The 14830-nt window shown below is 58.6% G+C and overlaps 2 protein-coding genes across 6 annotated transcripts in view; one reads left to right on the top strand and one right to left on the bottom strand.

Moving 5' to 3' along the window:
- LOC117228394 (DNA repair protein RAD50-like) overlaps positions 1 to 14830 on the top strand; it is a 95488-nt gene that overhangs the window by 9746 nt on the left and 70912 nt on the right. The gene's annotated exons all lie outside the window — the stretch shown is intronic.
- knockout (Stork-head domain-containing protein knockout) overlaps positions 1 to 14830 on the bottom strand; it is a 66261-nt gene that overhangs the window by 8690 nt on the left and 42741 nt on the right. The window lies entirely within an intron of this gene.

Here is a 14830-nt window from a genome sequence, read left to right as displayed (position 1 = left end):
CGTCGGCGCGAGATACTCGCTACCTCCAGATATCGCCGCAACGATGCGACAACGCATCGAAGCTGAGAAAATTCTTCGAAATTCGAAACATGCCGTATGCCGTATCGATACGATACCATTGGCTCGCGCGTTGCGGCAACCCCCGACGATAAGTCGTTCGCTACACATTTTGTCTCCGTGGCCCGTGGCCCGGGTCGATTAAGTATTCTCGGCACGACGGGATACCACGAGGAATTTCGAAGCCTCGCGGAGTCGCGGGCTTCGAATAATCCATAGTCTTTTGGTGGGCGTGGACCAGATGTATGGGAACGAACGCGGAACCTTGGGGGATGGAAAGTCACCTCGAGACGTGACCGGAAGCACAAAGGGAGTCGAAAGAGAAAGACGGCGGGCTCCCCCGAGAGAAAGACGTCGCCTCCCGTCCTTTTGCTACAAGCACCGGACGTCGTTCGACGTACGAAATTTTCGGTTTCCGAGCCGACCGAATTACTTTTCCGCTGGCGCGATTACGAATCGTCGCTCGAACGACGCCGATCGAGCATCGTTAACCGCTGCCAGATTTGCTCCGATTCGTGCCAGTTTCTTCCTCGCGGCTCGAGAAATTCGCTGCTTCGGCTTTTACGCGTGGGAACGCGCCGCGCGGCAGCCGCGAGGCATCGCGCGTTGCCGGGATGCTCTGTAATTAGAATAATTGTAACGTTCTCGAATTTTCTCGACGTCGAGACTCCTCGCCGTACGCGCGAATACGCGCTACGTTCGATTCGAACCGCGATTCGTTAACGACGAACGCGTGGAAGATCGATGCTCGGCGATCGATCGATCGCCAGCGTCGGTGCGCTCGAAGAGCCGCGATGAATCGAGGGGACGAACGAGAATTACGAAGAAGATAAAAGAATCGTTGCAAGATCTCGTATCGTTGCGTAATTACCGATTATTGAGTTGGCGTTGCGGCTCGTAGAAACGGAGGGCAAAACCAACGACTTTCGCGCGCAATTAAAATCGAATCGGTTGGGTTAAATTGGCGCGGTGGCTGGAGGCGAGCCAAATTATCCGTGATTTAGTTTCGAACAGATCTCCGTGCCCGACGACGCTGGGAGAATAGCGAACGTCGAACAGGCGTCGCGGACGATGCGCGCGAACCGTTGTTCGATCGGTACTCGTCCGAATTTAACCTCGAGTGTTTCGCAGACGCGCCACGCGAATCCGTCTCCTCTAGACAGCGTTCTCCGAGAGCTTGCTTTCTTTTCCTATGGAAAACCGTACATCGCGCATCGTTCACGGCCGCGACCCGTCACCCGTAACCCGTGACACGATAAGCCCGAGTCGAATACTTTTCGTCCGCTCACCCTCGCTCAGACCCGCGACGAACGCGTTTTAATATATTTCACCCTCGTCCCTGGCAGCCTTATGCAAATTTCAAAGGGCGAGGATATTGCGTCGACCGCCGTCCCCCGACGGATATCGATCGGCCGATTCTCGCGTGGAAATTCTGCCCGACGAACGTCGCGCGAACCCGTCGTTCGACCGGTCGACCGTCGTCGATTCTCGATCGTATCGAAATTCGTCGCGTTTCTAGCTTCCCCGCGCGCAGCGGATTTCCACGTGGCAATTCGGAAACTTGGAAACGGTTTCGCCGCGCGGAATCGTGTCGCGTGAAACCTCGGAAGGCCGCGCTCTTTACAATTCGGATAAACGTCCGCGGCAACAATGCGTCCAGCCTCGTGGAACGGGTCGACGGTCGCGGATCACCGCCATTTCCGACGACGGTCTCTCGCCGCTCCGTTCCACTCCCCCGGTTCCCCCGGTTCCCCCGGATCCACCGTTCGCGGACAGGCAGGAAGGAACGAAGCCGTAATTACGTGTCCGGCTACGCTGGAAAACCTACGTGAGAAAACCTACGCCGGGAAACCTACGCCCGCCGGTGGCTCTCGTTAAGGGGTTGCCGCGCGAACAGACCACAGCCTCCTCTCGCGCGGGTCTCGCCAAATTGCGAGACGGCCCCTTCGACGTCCCTCGAAACGAACGCGCGACCCGCTCTTCCTCGACGCTTTCGATTTTCCATTTCTAATCGAAGCGACGCCCGACATCCGCGTCGGCTAGTTCCGGGCGAATTCGGTGACCCTTCGCGGGACCGTTCTCACGGAGAGAGCGCGCGGCCGCGGCCCGTTCCGCGATGGAAAAGTTGGAAACGGTCGTTGCGCGAAGTCCGGTTGCCCACTTGCCTGGAATTTCTCCGCGACCCACGGAGGGAGCCGCGTACGTAATTATGCAAGGAGGTGGCCACCCACGCGCGCCTTTTAAGAAACCAGGCCGAGACGGGTGGTCGCGGAGGGCCGCGGGGCGTCGCGGGGCACGGAGGCGCGTCGAGGCGCGTCGAGACGCGTACGGTGTACGGAGAGGTACCGATTGCGAGAGCAGCGAGTCGACAGGTGCGCGGAACCACCTGTGCGCTTCCACGGAGCTCGTCCGAAGACGCTGGCTCGAGTCTCGATTCGGCGAGGATTCGGGATTCCGAACGCGACATCGGTGCCCGCCGATTCGGGCGATCCGTCGGTTCCGCGCCACGCCTTCGCCGCAACGCGAGCGCTCGTCTCGTCGGATCGACGTAATTTATCGCGTTCCTCGCGTCGCCGGTCGCCCGCGGCCAACGGAATTGTTTCGACGCGATCGCGTCGAACGGAAACGTTTCCACTCGAGAATAATCTACACCGTGCACGGTCCATCGAACGGTTCTCGCCTTCGGGGAACAAGATTTGTCACTGGAAAACCGTTTTTCGCTGCATCGTCCGTCGCTGCCGGCCTTTCCCTCCTCCTTCGACCGCAAATTGCTCCCGCGGTCTGATTTATCGCGCGCGCGCGTCTCGCCGCGCGCTTTTCAATCTCCGTCGCGAATCCGACGTAACGTTTAGCCCGGCTAATTGGCGCCGCGAGCCGATCCTCCGTAGCGCGAAAGATTCCGCGTCGACGCGGAACGGTCGCTCGTCCGAGCCTGGTCTCGAGTAAGTTATAAAGTCGGCGCGATAAAACACGGTCGTCGAATTTATTCGGACTTTTCGCCGGACCGGCCGAGGCGGACGCGAGCGCGAGTACCGGTCCGCTCGATTCCGCTCGTTCTCGCTCCTTCCTCCTCGGTCCTTTCTCGTACTCTCCGCGGCGCGCGGTGAAATTTACTCGCGATCGGGAATAGTTCCGTGCGTGGAAGCGGTGTGCACGTGGAAGCGCGCGAGAGCAGTAAACGGAGCCAACTAAGGCCGCGCAACGGCCGCGTGGGAGAGGCCAGTTTCGATCTCGTTTACGAGATCTTATCCGCCGCGCGGGCTCGGCGGTGCACGCTCGGGAAAACGAGCGCTCCGGGATAACGCCGCGTCCTCGGAGCCGCGCGATTTCAGCGGAGAACCGAGACGCGCGACGAGTCGCGCAATTTTGCGAGAGCGCTTCGTCTCGTCGCGCGTCGGGGAAACGGACAGAGACGGGCGGCTCCTCGCGTCGGCTCGGGCCGCGTCGCACCGGGGGCAAGGGCCCTGACTCGGATCGCGGCAACTCGATACGTCGGTTTCTGGGGCGTGGAACATCGTGTTCTTCGTGAGAATCTCGTCCCGGACGCGTTTTCACCGCTCGACCGTCGTGTCGCGCGTGACGGGGCCGCTTTGGATTCGTGTATGCACCACCGACCTGGTTGCGTACGGAACGAGAAACGAGAAACGAGAAACGAGAAAGGAGAAACGACCGCGGATAAACCTAGAAAAACGGTCTCTCTCTCTCTCTCTCTCCCTCTCGTTTCTGATGTAACAACGAATTTATTATCACCGCTGCCGCGGGTCGACTCCGCGCCGATCCGCAGCGAGCCGACGGGGAAATCGTTATTGGATCTGCACCGAGGAGAGCGTCGTTACATAAAATATCTATCGCCGAATTTCAATCGGTTTTGCGTAACAACGTGGAATCCCCGCGGATCCGATCGTTCCAACCGGCTGTAAAGTTTATTGTTTTCTGGCCGCCTATAAAAGCCGGTCGGAGCTCTCCGGTCTCGGTCCGCGGCGGGTGCCGGTCGAGGCTGGTTGAGGCCGGTTGAGGCCGGGATGAACACCTGCCAATCCGGTGGGTCTCGGCAGTCGGCTATTATTACCGGGTTTCTCGTACCTTTCTATCGTTCCGGCGAGGCCTTTATTATAATATCGCGGGCGGCCCACGTAGACGGTGCGCGTAGACTCCGGGGACTCCAGACGGTGTGCACGGTGCACAGGCCCCCGAGAGTAGGAGAGACCTCGCCGTTCGGTCGATTCGCCCACGCGAGACATCGGCGAGTATCGGCCGGCGAAAACGGAGACGCCCCCGAAGGGGATTCGGCTCGCGATAGTCGGCTCGGTGCGCGAAATTACGACGTCCCGAAAATGATCGAAGAGAACGTCGAACGACGAGTAACGCGAGGTTTCCGGTCTTCGGTCGGTCCTAGCAACGATTTCGTTCTCTCCGGTTCGCTCGTCGTCTCGTTCGCTTTCGAATCCGCGATTCGCGCAGGCAATTTCGGAACAGCGCCGGGCACCGAGAACGAGCGCGTTTCGTGGTTCTCGACGCCCGGCCCCGGATCGCTTCCGGTGTCGGATCGGTACCGGTACCGGTACACGCCGCGGAACACGATGCATATATCCTTATCGCCGCGATCCATCGTGTCGAGGCCGGCCGACCTCCGCCGCTTTATGGGTCTGCCCATGGGAAATGGCAAAGACCGCTTGCAAGGAATCACCTCGTAACAAGGCGACCTTTGAGTCCCGGCCTATCCTCTACCAGCCGGCGACGCTGTTCTATGCAAATCCGAACGATGCTATTCCATCCCCTCCTTCCCATCCTGCTCCATCTTGCCCCATCTTCCCTCTCCCGAACACCCCGCCCTTTCCATCCTCCTATCTTCCCATCTTTCGGAACCGGCCTGGCCGTGATTCGCCTCTTCGGTTTCGTCGTCGAGGCAGGATTCGCTTCGAGCGCGCGCTCGCCTCGCGCCAACGGGGTTCCCGGATGGGAATTTCGATCGCTCGCGAACGATATCGGGGCATCTCGATACGGACTCGGCGCAGGAATCGCGGAAAAGGTTCCAGCGAAATATCCCGGTACTCGTGGAAACCGCTCGAAGCCTCGCGAATCGTTGCCCGGCTTCCGAAGGGAACGCGTCCATCGTCGCGTCGCGTCGCGTCGTATCGATGGACTATGCGCATACGTACTCGTATGCGATCGCGTGGTCGGCGGTCCGCCGAGTTCGTTAGAACCTTTCACTTCTGCTCGCGAGGAAATAACGTGTTCGCGCAGGCAGTCCGGTAGAGGGAACGTTTACGCGATCGAAGAACGTTAGCCATTCGGGGGTTGGGTCCGGCCGTTAGGTTTGGTCGGGATATCTAAACGCGATTCCAGCGAAATCGCGAAACCGTGATTTAAGTTGGATCGTAGAGTCGTAGAGAGGGTCGAAGTATATATCGTTGGCGCGTCGTCGACGGTGGGTCTCTCGATCGATGGATTTGTCCGCGTTCGATGTTCGACAACAATTTGCTACAACGTTGCTACGAGGAAAGGAGAAATCCGAGGAACGAGCGAATCGGCTTCGAGAGATCGGGATCGGGTCCCACCCTTTCCCTTCGGGTGGTTTTCTACGGAATTCCCTCGAACGGAAAGGAAGGCGCGGCCGGCCGGTGGCACCTCGATCGGACGCGGGCCACGTTTCTCGCTCGTCGAGATCCGATTTATGTATTCCTGTCGGCGATCGATGGTCCGGCGAGTCAACAGCCGACCGTTTTGTTATCCGAGTCCGGAATGCGAATAGTCGATCCGTCGGCTGGAAGCGCGCGTTCGTCCGGCGCTGCGCGGCGCGATCAACCGCGTTGCCGGCCGATCGTTCGAAACGGTTCCAACCGTGAAACTGGAACGTTTAACGCGGATTAGACGCGTCTCGAAACGCCGCTTCCGACGGTCGAAGAACGCGGTCGCGTCGCCGCGTTTCAACGACCGATCTCGTATCGATGAAATCGTAGCACTTATTACTTAATAATTGAAAGTTCGTCGACGCAACGAAATAACCGGGTAGCCAGGCGGTAACAATGGAAGCGGCTCGCGGCTCGCGGCGCGAGGTTTCCCACAGGCTTCGCAAATTCGTTTGCCAATAGAGGCGAGCGTGCGAGGGGCGCGCGCGCGCACACCGGGGGCTTGTGCAAACAGATATCGATTCGAGAACAATGGATCGTTGAACGGGGCCCGGTTTGCACGGACGATCGGCACTTTTCCAGCGAAATCGTCCGATCGCGAGTTCGCGCGTCTCTTCGTCGTCGACGATCTTTCGAGAAAAAAAGAGGCCCTACCGTCTCTGCCGAGACGAAAAAAGCCCCGTCGTTGTAAATTTCGCGCGATTCTCGGCTTTCCGCGAATACGTCGGCTTTCACCGCGCGCTCGCGAAACTCGCGGCATCGTCGATCGCGAGACACGACGCGCTCGCGCAGCTTCCCTCTGTCGGATTTTACTTCCTTCCGGTGTCGTTCCTGCCGTGCCTGGAAACATCGGCTCGTAGTTTATTTCGGCCCGAACGCGGGGTTATTTCGCGATTACGATTTTTCCGAAACGATCGACGAGGGCGGAGCGCGAAACAGGATACCGGTTACAACGCGCGGCGATTACGGAGACGTTCTCTGTTCGCTGTCCGCTGTAAACGGCAGGACGAGACGGTCGGTCTTTTGTTTCGGGAGTCGTTATTGTCACCGGCACAGGGTTCCCAAGCGATACGCGATAGCGCGCGCGTCGGATGTTACGGAACGGCGAGGGTAGGTAGCGGTTCGCGCCGCCTATGCTCGACCGGACGAAAATTTATGGCGAACGGCGAGTCGCGGCGTAGGTTGTTCGAAACTTTAAACTATCCGCTACGATTCGAATCTTTCGCTTCTCGGATCCGGACCCGCCGACTCGCGCCTTCGGCACTCCCACACGGGGTTGCGCGGTAGTACCGGTTGCTCGAATCGTACCCCGTTCGCGACCGCGGCGAATGAAAATGTCTCCGCGAATCGACGATACACGGGTCCGGGTGCGCCGGGAATCGACAAATTTATGCGCGACTCGTTCGCGTTCCGAGGTCCGCGGAACGGACGCGTAACCGATCGCCGATTAATCGCCGGAAAATATTCTACGAACGTTCGGTCGGTCGGTCGATGCAAAATTTTGCAAAGTTCAGGGAAATTGCCGAGCGGTTCGTTCTTTTAAAAGCCGTGAACCGGTTGCGTGGGATCGGAGCGACCCGCGCCGCGCTTCCCAGGTATTGTGTTCGATCGTCTTTTAATACGGATTCCGATGTCGGAGCAGGAACTTGGCAATTTCTTCGTGCGAAACGATACGCGGCAATTTCTCCGCCGAACTCTACGATCGCCGTCTCGCGTCGCGTCGCGTCGAGCATCGATCGTTCGCGGCTCGAGGTCGCTCGCTTTCCGCTACGGCTCCTAGTCCGCTTCCACGTGCGATATATCTCTTCTCGCATATAACATATTTATATCGCGTAACAGATTTGTACGTGCTCTCCGAGCCTGTACATCTTCGCGATCGTTGTCCCGAACACGCCCGTAAGATCGCGTCCCCGCGCGGCGCGCCGCGGCGTCGAGGGAATTATCGCGGAGTCGGCGAGTCGTCGAAACCGGTCATTGGGAATACGAGCGAATACCTGCGAACATTCCGATGTTCGCATCTGGAATTGGCTCGGGACAAAGCGCGTCGTTCGGCACGCTGCGCCGCGGCACGATCCCTGACCCCGAGACGACGCCGTCGCGGTACGTACGATCCGTCGAACGAGAATAAATTGAATCCGGCCGCTGCGCGGCGATAGGTGGGTCAGGCAGGCCAAGCGCGCTACGGTAAAATTTCATTAAAACGAGCCAGCCGACTCGCCTGATTTTTCGTCGGTCGAAACGAGGATACGGGAGAGGCCATGAGAATCGACTCCTAGCCTGGATTCCGCCGTGCGCGGCGCGCCGCGGTCGCGGCCGCCTCCGACGATGAGATTGCCGCCGCGCGTGTGCCGGTACTCGATACCATTAGCTCTTTCCGATAAGGGCGTAGCCGCCGATTCCTACGTACGCTCGCGTATCCGATGCGGCTCCTTGCTGGAAATGGCATCTCCTCGTTCGCCAAATACGTTTATTAGGCGGCGACGAGATACGTACCGTCTTCGCTCGCTCGCGAATATCCCCGGGACTGGGTTAGCCTCGATAACACCGCCGTCCGAACGAGGTTGCCGTCCGCGCCTCTCGCGCTCGCTGCGATTTTATTCCATTCTACTCCGGTTCCATTTGTTACCACCGCTTGTTACGCATTATTTACGCGCGCGCTTCCACGGAATTCTCTTCTGCCCCTTTTCTCGATGTCTCGTTGCGTCGGATACGCGAAATTTATTCGCGAAGCTGCCGCTGCTATCGCCGAACCGTGAATCTTTGTTTTCCCATCGCGTTGCAACGATTTTTTCCGATCGCAACGTTTTCAAGTTCCATTCGAAGATAACGCCGGCGGTACGGTGTCGAGGCGAAAGGGCGAAAGGGCGAAAGGGCGAAAGGGCGAAAGGGCGAAAGGGAGAAGCTCCGGGGAAAGCGTTAACGCTTTCGGATAAAAACGAATTCTCGTTGGGCGAATCGCTCGATTTCGACTACATCGGGCCATCTCTCCGAACTTTCTCTCCCGCGGACGGTGCTCCTCCGAGATTCGGATCTCGGTGATCCGCGATCGAGACGAGACGAGACGAGACGAGACGATTCGATTCGAGACCCCCTGCCTCCGCTGAAACGCCACCGATCGCGAATCGGTCTCGCGTCGCAAATTGGACGTTACGGACGTCACGTGGGCGACGGCGCGGCGCGGAGCGCCTCATCGATCACGTCGCGCGCGCGTTCGCGCGGCTGTCGCGCTTTCTTGACATTAGCCTACATATGGCGCTAATGGAGGACCGGTCGCGACCGCGACAGCCGTTTCGACCAACCTTCTGGCACGCCTCTCGCCTCTCGCCTCTCGACTCCATGGACGGGTCGGTTTCGGCTTGGTACACGCCCGATGTAATTGCGTCGCCCGCTGCGCCGGCATCCAGAAAATTATTCGCGAGACCGACGCGACGGACCGTTTCGCTCGCGGATCGCCACGGGGAATAAAAACTCGCCGGCCGACTCTTGCTCGATTTTCGCGTCGGCTCTCCGAATTTCGAGAGCCGCGCGCGTCTCGCTTCCGATTCGTGCCGCGGACCCGTTCGACCTTTTTCACGAAATAGGCTGAAATCGTGGACGCGCGAAATTCCCCCTCTTCTCCGCCGTTGCGAGCTTCCACGCGATTCTGGCTTTAAAAGCATCTTTTCTCGCCCTTTGGTCGGGTTTCGTCGTGGCGCGCGATACTTTGCGCCGTGCCGCGGCGGCTGCTCCTCTTCTTTTTCTCTTCGGTCCCGCTCGCGCTCGCGCTCGCGCTCGTTCGCTTCGAAACAAGCCACTCGATTTAAAGGACATCGCGCCGGTGAAAGCGAGACATGGAAATCCACTCCGAGGTGCCTTCTGTGCGCCTCGATCGCCGCCGCGAGTGCCACCAGGAATACCTCGCCGCGATCTTCGGACGGTTCGGACGTCCAAGGACGCGACTATGCGAACAGGTGTTCGCCGGTTAAATAAGGAAAGGAAAGGAAAGGAAAGTCCGGGCTCGCGACCTTGTCGAGAATCGGACGAGTTTTCGCGTTCTCGCGTTCTCGCGTTCTCGCGTTTTCGTCGGTCCCGTGGTCCGGCGAGCGCCGCGCCGGAGGAAAGCGCGTTTCCTATCCGCTGCCGATACTTTCGAATTCGTTCTCCATTCCCTCCCACTCCGGCCAGGATAATAGAAAACCTCGGCGCACCGATTTTTCAGGAACATCGTAGGCGTGGGCAACTTTCCTGCGCGCTAATGGACTCCGATCCGCGGCGCGACCGACGAAACGTCGTTCGTTGTACACCCGATCGACGGTTAGAATTCTCGCTTCGTTCGGTCGCGGAGCGTTTCGGCTCGACGATATTCGGTCGACTCGAGGCTCTCGTCCTCGGTGCTTTATCCGTCTCGTTCCGATCGTCCGCGAGCAACGGGTGTCGAGAGGGTCGCGGATCGAAGAGCGGATCGAAGAGCGTTCCGCTTCGCATCGAACCTCGACGCGTATTCGACGTTGGACGATGGACGATGGAGCGGCAGAGGCGAACGCTTCTCTCGGAAAGATGGATCGCGATAAATCGCGCGCAAAGATTTTTAACGATCCGGTGGAACTCGATTCGTGCGAGCCTGTCGAGAGAAGAAACAGGTTATTCATAATGCATCGACGATTCTTGTCCCCCTGGCCATAAACTATCCAGCCGGTAATGTCTTTATGAATGCGGCAGCGCGGCGATACGGCAATAAGGCAATAAGGCAATAAGGCAATAAGGCAATAAGGCAATAAGGCCGTGCACCGAGCACGGTCGGTCGCTAGAGGCTGGACGGCTCGGGTAAATCGAGTTCCACTTCGCGAGCGTATCCTCCGACGAGTCGAATCTCCGACACGCTTCGAATCGGCTTTCCGCCGGATCGGAACCGCGACGCGCTCGTCGGAAATTTTCGCCGTCGACGGTTTTCGGGTAAACGCGCCGATCGGACCGAAGCGATCGTCTCCTCCCAGAAGGTACCCTCCTCGCATTCCCACTCCCATTCCCATTTCCCGCTCGGAAATCGTCCCTCCTAATAGTCGGACGATCTCGATCTCGAGATCGATCCCTCGGGCGCTCCGGCTCGCCGTGCAATTTTAACGAATCTCGATGCATAGGGATCCGCGCGAACGGCGAATCGATACCGAACGACGCGTCGTGACGCGCGATGCGGCGGACGATGAAAGCGGTTTAACGGACAATGCGAGGAGAAAATCATAAACTATCGGGTCTATCGCGAGCCGACCTCGGCGGAGACGAGCCGAGCATCGATCGCCGAGCGAAACGCGGATAGTTTATCGACGATAACGTACAGGCGGTCGAAGCAATAAAATCCACAGAGACGAGCGAAGATCGGGAAGATCCACGAAGCAGATTCGCGGCTGATCTATGGCCGGCCGTGAATCGACGACGCGGAGACCGGTCAAAGGCGATCGCGAACCAGCGATTACATCTTCGTAACCGATCGGACATTGTTTCGTGCGCGATGACAAGCGTCGAAGCGCATCCGATCCGTGACTGCACACCGTCCGCGTTGCAACGACTACGCCGGATTCGCGGCAATATCGGTCCTATCCCATCCTCGTCTCGCGAAACCGTCGATTATTCGATAATTCGACCGTTTTTGTCCACCGGACGAAACGGTTCGATCGAGTTTCCACGAGGCACGCGCCACGAGATCGACCCTATTCGTTGCTCGCGGTCGTCCGAGTTACGGCTCGCAGTATTACCGAACGGATGGAAAAGCGTTCCGGTCGGATGGAGGGCGACGAGCGAGAGGAGGCGGTCGGAGCGCAATTATTCGAGCCGGTCGCGCGAAAGCGCCGCGAGCCTGGAACGCGGACGCCACCGATGAAAATTAAACGCGTTCGGTGGGATCTTCTCGTTTGGCCGGTTGCCAAAAGCCGTCCACCGGCCTGGACGACGGGGGGGTTGCCGCGCCGCTGGAAAATCGGACAGGATAAAAAAACGAGTCGCGACAACGCGGCCGTGGTACGGTACAAACTATCGTCGGACACCGTTTCTCGGGTGCCGGGGCGAGGCGCTGCCGCGACCTTTCGCGACTCGCGACAAATTTCGAGACTGGTCGGGAGAATGGAAAGAGCTGCACCGCGATCCGAATACGGCGGGACGCGTAGCGCCTCGGGTGGGGCAGGTCGGTCCGTGTATCGGTGGACGAGAAGCAGAACTTATATCCCGGCTGGCTCGCGAACAACGAGTATCCGTTGCACGGCGAAGTCGCGCGGACTCCTATGCGTACGGTGTACGTACAATATGTAGCATATAATGTACGACCGCGCGCGTACGAGCACCGACACGCGCGCGAAATAGGTATCCATGGGAACTGGATCGTTCGAGCTACGCGCGTCTTTCTCCTCGCAGCTCCTCGCGGACCCTCGCACCGTCTCGAGAAACGCGTTTCCTTCTGAGCCGGCCGCGGCATCGAGACGCGAAGACACCGAGATTCCATTATCGATCCTTCGAGAACGACTATGCTGCTGTAAACGCGATTCTCGATAACCGACGAAACGGTTTTTGGACCTTCGCCGCGCCGATAACATCGATGGAATTATTCTCGCGCCGCTGTCCCGTTTCTGTTACGTTCTCGTTCGGTATCCGTTTTGCCTCCGTTCCGTGCCGTTCCGTGTCGTTCCGTTCCGATCCGCGACACGCTCGATGCACGGGCACCGTTAACGAGGGTACCGTTTCGGAAAATTTGTACGAACGTCTTCCGAAAGCGTGCTTTCGCTCTCTCCGATTACGAATCCGCTGGAATCCCGAATCGGCGCGTGGATCTTCGGTTTTCGCTTAAACGCGCAAACTTTTCCGTTCGCCGGGGAAAAATAACCGCGACCGTAGAACGAACGATCGGTGCTGGACGCGTCCAGTCGCGGGCGCGGTGCGCGCTCCGACTATCCGGTAACGATGGATCGCTCGATTCTCCGGCATAATTCATTTTAACTACCGGATGATCGCGCGCGGAACGGCTGATTTATCGCATCGCTAAACGCGATTTACGATCGCTCCTACGTCATTGTACCGGGAGTGAGATCGTTGTATCGGTCGAGCAACGAGAATCGAAAAGAGTCTTTCCAATTTTAATTCAATTTTCTATCGAGAGTTTTCGATATTCGGTTCTCCGGTGCTTGTATCGTAAAAATCTGCGCGGCATGGCCTCCGCTACAAATTCCCAGACACCTCGCGTAGGTCGGTGCTCCGCACGGTCCGGATACTCGGAGCCGCAAGGCCGTCCATGCGCGACGCTCTCCGAAGATCGTCGATTCTCGTTAAGATGCGACGATAACGACCAGCGTGGTCTCGAAAGTAAACGGACGCGGTTATACTCGTGGAAGATGAACCAACGTTCCTTGCCTCGTGTCTCTCGACGAACGAGACACACTTCGATCTACTATCCCCTACTTTTCTCACTTATTAAGCGCGCACGACCGGCGACCGACGAGCGACGCGCTCGGATCTCTGTCCGACGCGGATTTAGCCCGGATTCCTAAAAGATTCCCGCGAGTCCTGGTCTTGGGATCGGCGGGACCAAATGGAATTTCCAACAGTTTTCGCGAACAACGGTCGATGTATTCTGTGCGAGCAAAGATTCGAGGGCGCGTCCTGTTTCTACGGCCACGCGAAAGCGGAGGTCCGAGGGCGAGAACGAACCGGATTCGTCGCGAGCATCGCGGTCCGAGTTGCAACGACGGCGGAACAGCCCGTGGGAAACGGTCCGTCGAGTCGAGCCCGACGCGTCGCTACGCGTCGGAACGTCCGCCCACGCCGACGCGTCGTCCGGGCTGATTTACGCGTATCATCGATCCAAATTGCAGAGCCGGGAAGTGGGTCGACCCTTGAATTAGATTGCGGCAATAAAAGCTACCCTTCCGCGGCAGACGAGGCGCGATTCGCGCACGAATCGTGCCAGGGAAAAAAAGGAACTGCGACGACGACGACGACGAGGCTCGTTCGTCTTCGTCGCCGGCCCGGCGGACCGACGGACCGGTCGGCATCCGGCCCCCGTTTTTCTTTCAACGAGGAGAGCGACGATTCGTCGTCGACGAACGAACGCGGGGCGATCGTCCCGGGAATTCGATCCGATCGATGCGATCGATCGACGCGATTCGCGGAACCGGATGTCGCGAATCGAGTCCGAGTTTTCTCTCGCGTCGACGCGAGACGACGACACCTTGACCCGAGCGATCGATCTCCGGAGCGCAGGGTGCTTATTAGAAGATTGCACGGCGCTCGACGTCTCCGGTGGGCGTGTTCCGAGGGGATCCAGAATTAATTTATTAGCCGATGCAATTATCGGTTGCGCAATCTAGCAGCCTTCGCGAACAAATCGTGCATATACCCCGGTCGAACGCGTTCCGTGCGACGTGCAGCGTGCAGCGTGCACCGTGCGCGCGGGTACGCGCGGCGTTGATTTAAGGCTGCGAGATCGAACGATCTCGTCGAAAGCTGCTCGCTACCGGTCTTAAATAATCGTTTAATCGCGATCTTATCGAGCGGAACTCTTCGACGAATGGGACGACGCGGTGGTCGTCGTCGTCGTCGTCGTCGTCGTCGTCGCCGCGAAGATCGAGCCACCCGCGCTCGATTCGCGCACGGATCTCGGCGCGCGTTTTTGCAGCGAATACGGTCGAGGTGCGCGGATAGAGGGCCGTGGATCGCTCTCGTTCGGCGCGTATCAAACCGTTTCCAGCCGCGTATTTATTTGCTCCGTCCCTCGGAAAGGGGCCTCGGGGGACGCTCGCGTAAATTGCCATTAGCGCGCCCATAAGATTCTCGTGTGCACACAAGTTGGAACGTGTCCCACGGTTCTCTTCCCGTCCCTCTTCTCTCCCCCCTGCCACTCTATCGCTCTCTCTCTCTCTCTCTCTCTCTCTCTCTCTCTCTCTCTCTCTCTCTCTCTCTCTCTCTTCCTAACCCGCCGTTGGCGGGGACGAGCGAGGCGCGACGAACGCACGAATAAAATAACAGAGCCGGCGGTCTCCGCGGAGAGCGGCTATCCGTCCGTCTATATTTACCGCGGGTGTAAATGTTTACGGGCCCGTCGGCCTGGCCCACGGCGTTTTCGAACGACAGCTTCCTGCCCGACGCGACCGCGGGAGCTTTCTCGTCGCTCCGACTCGAGACTC

The sequence above is a fragment of the Megalopta genalis genome, chromosome 13, assembly GCF_051020955.1.
Source record: "Megalopta genalis isolate 19385.01 chromosome 13, iyMegGena1_principal, whole genome shotgun sequence".
Classification (NCBI taxonomy): domain Eukaryota; kingdom Metazoa; phylum Arthropoda; class Insecta; order Hymenoptera; family Halictidae; genus Megalopta; species Megalopta genalis.
The sequence above is the reverse complement of the archived record's forward strand: the minus strand, read 5'-3'. Positions and strand labels throughout refer to the sequence as shown.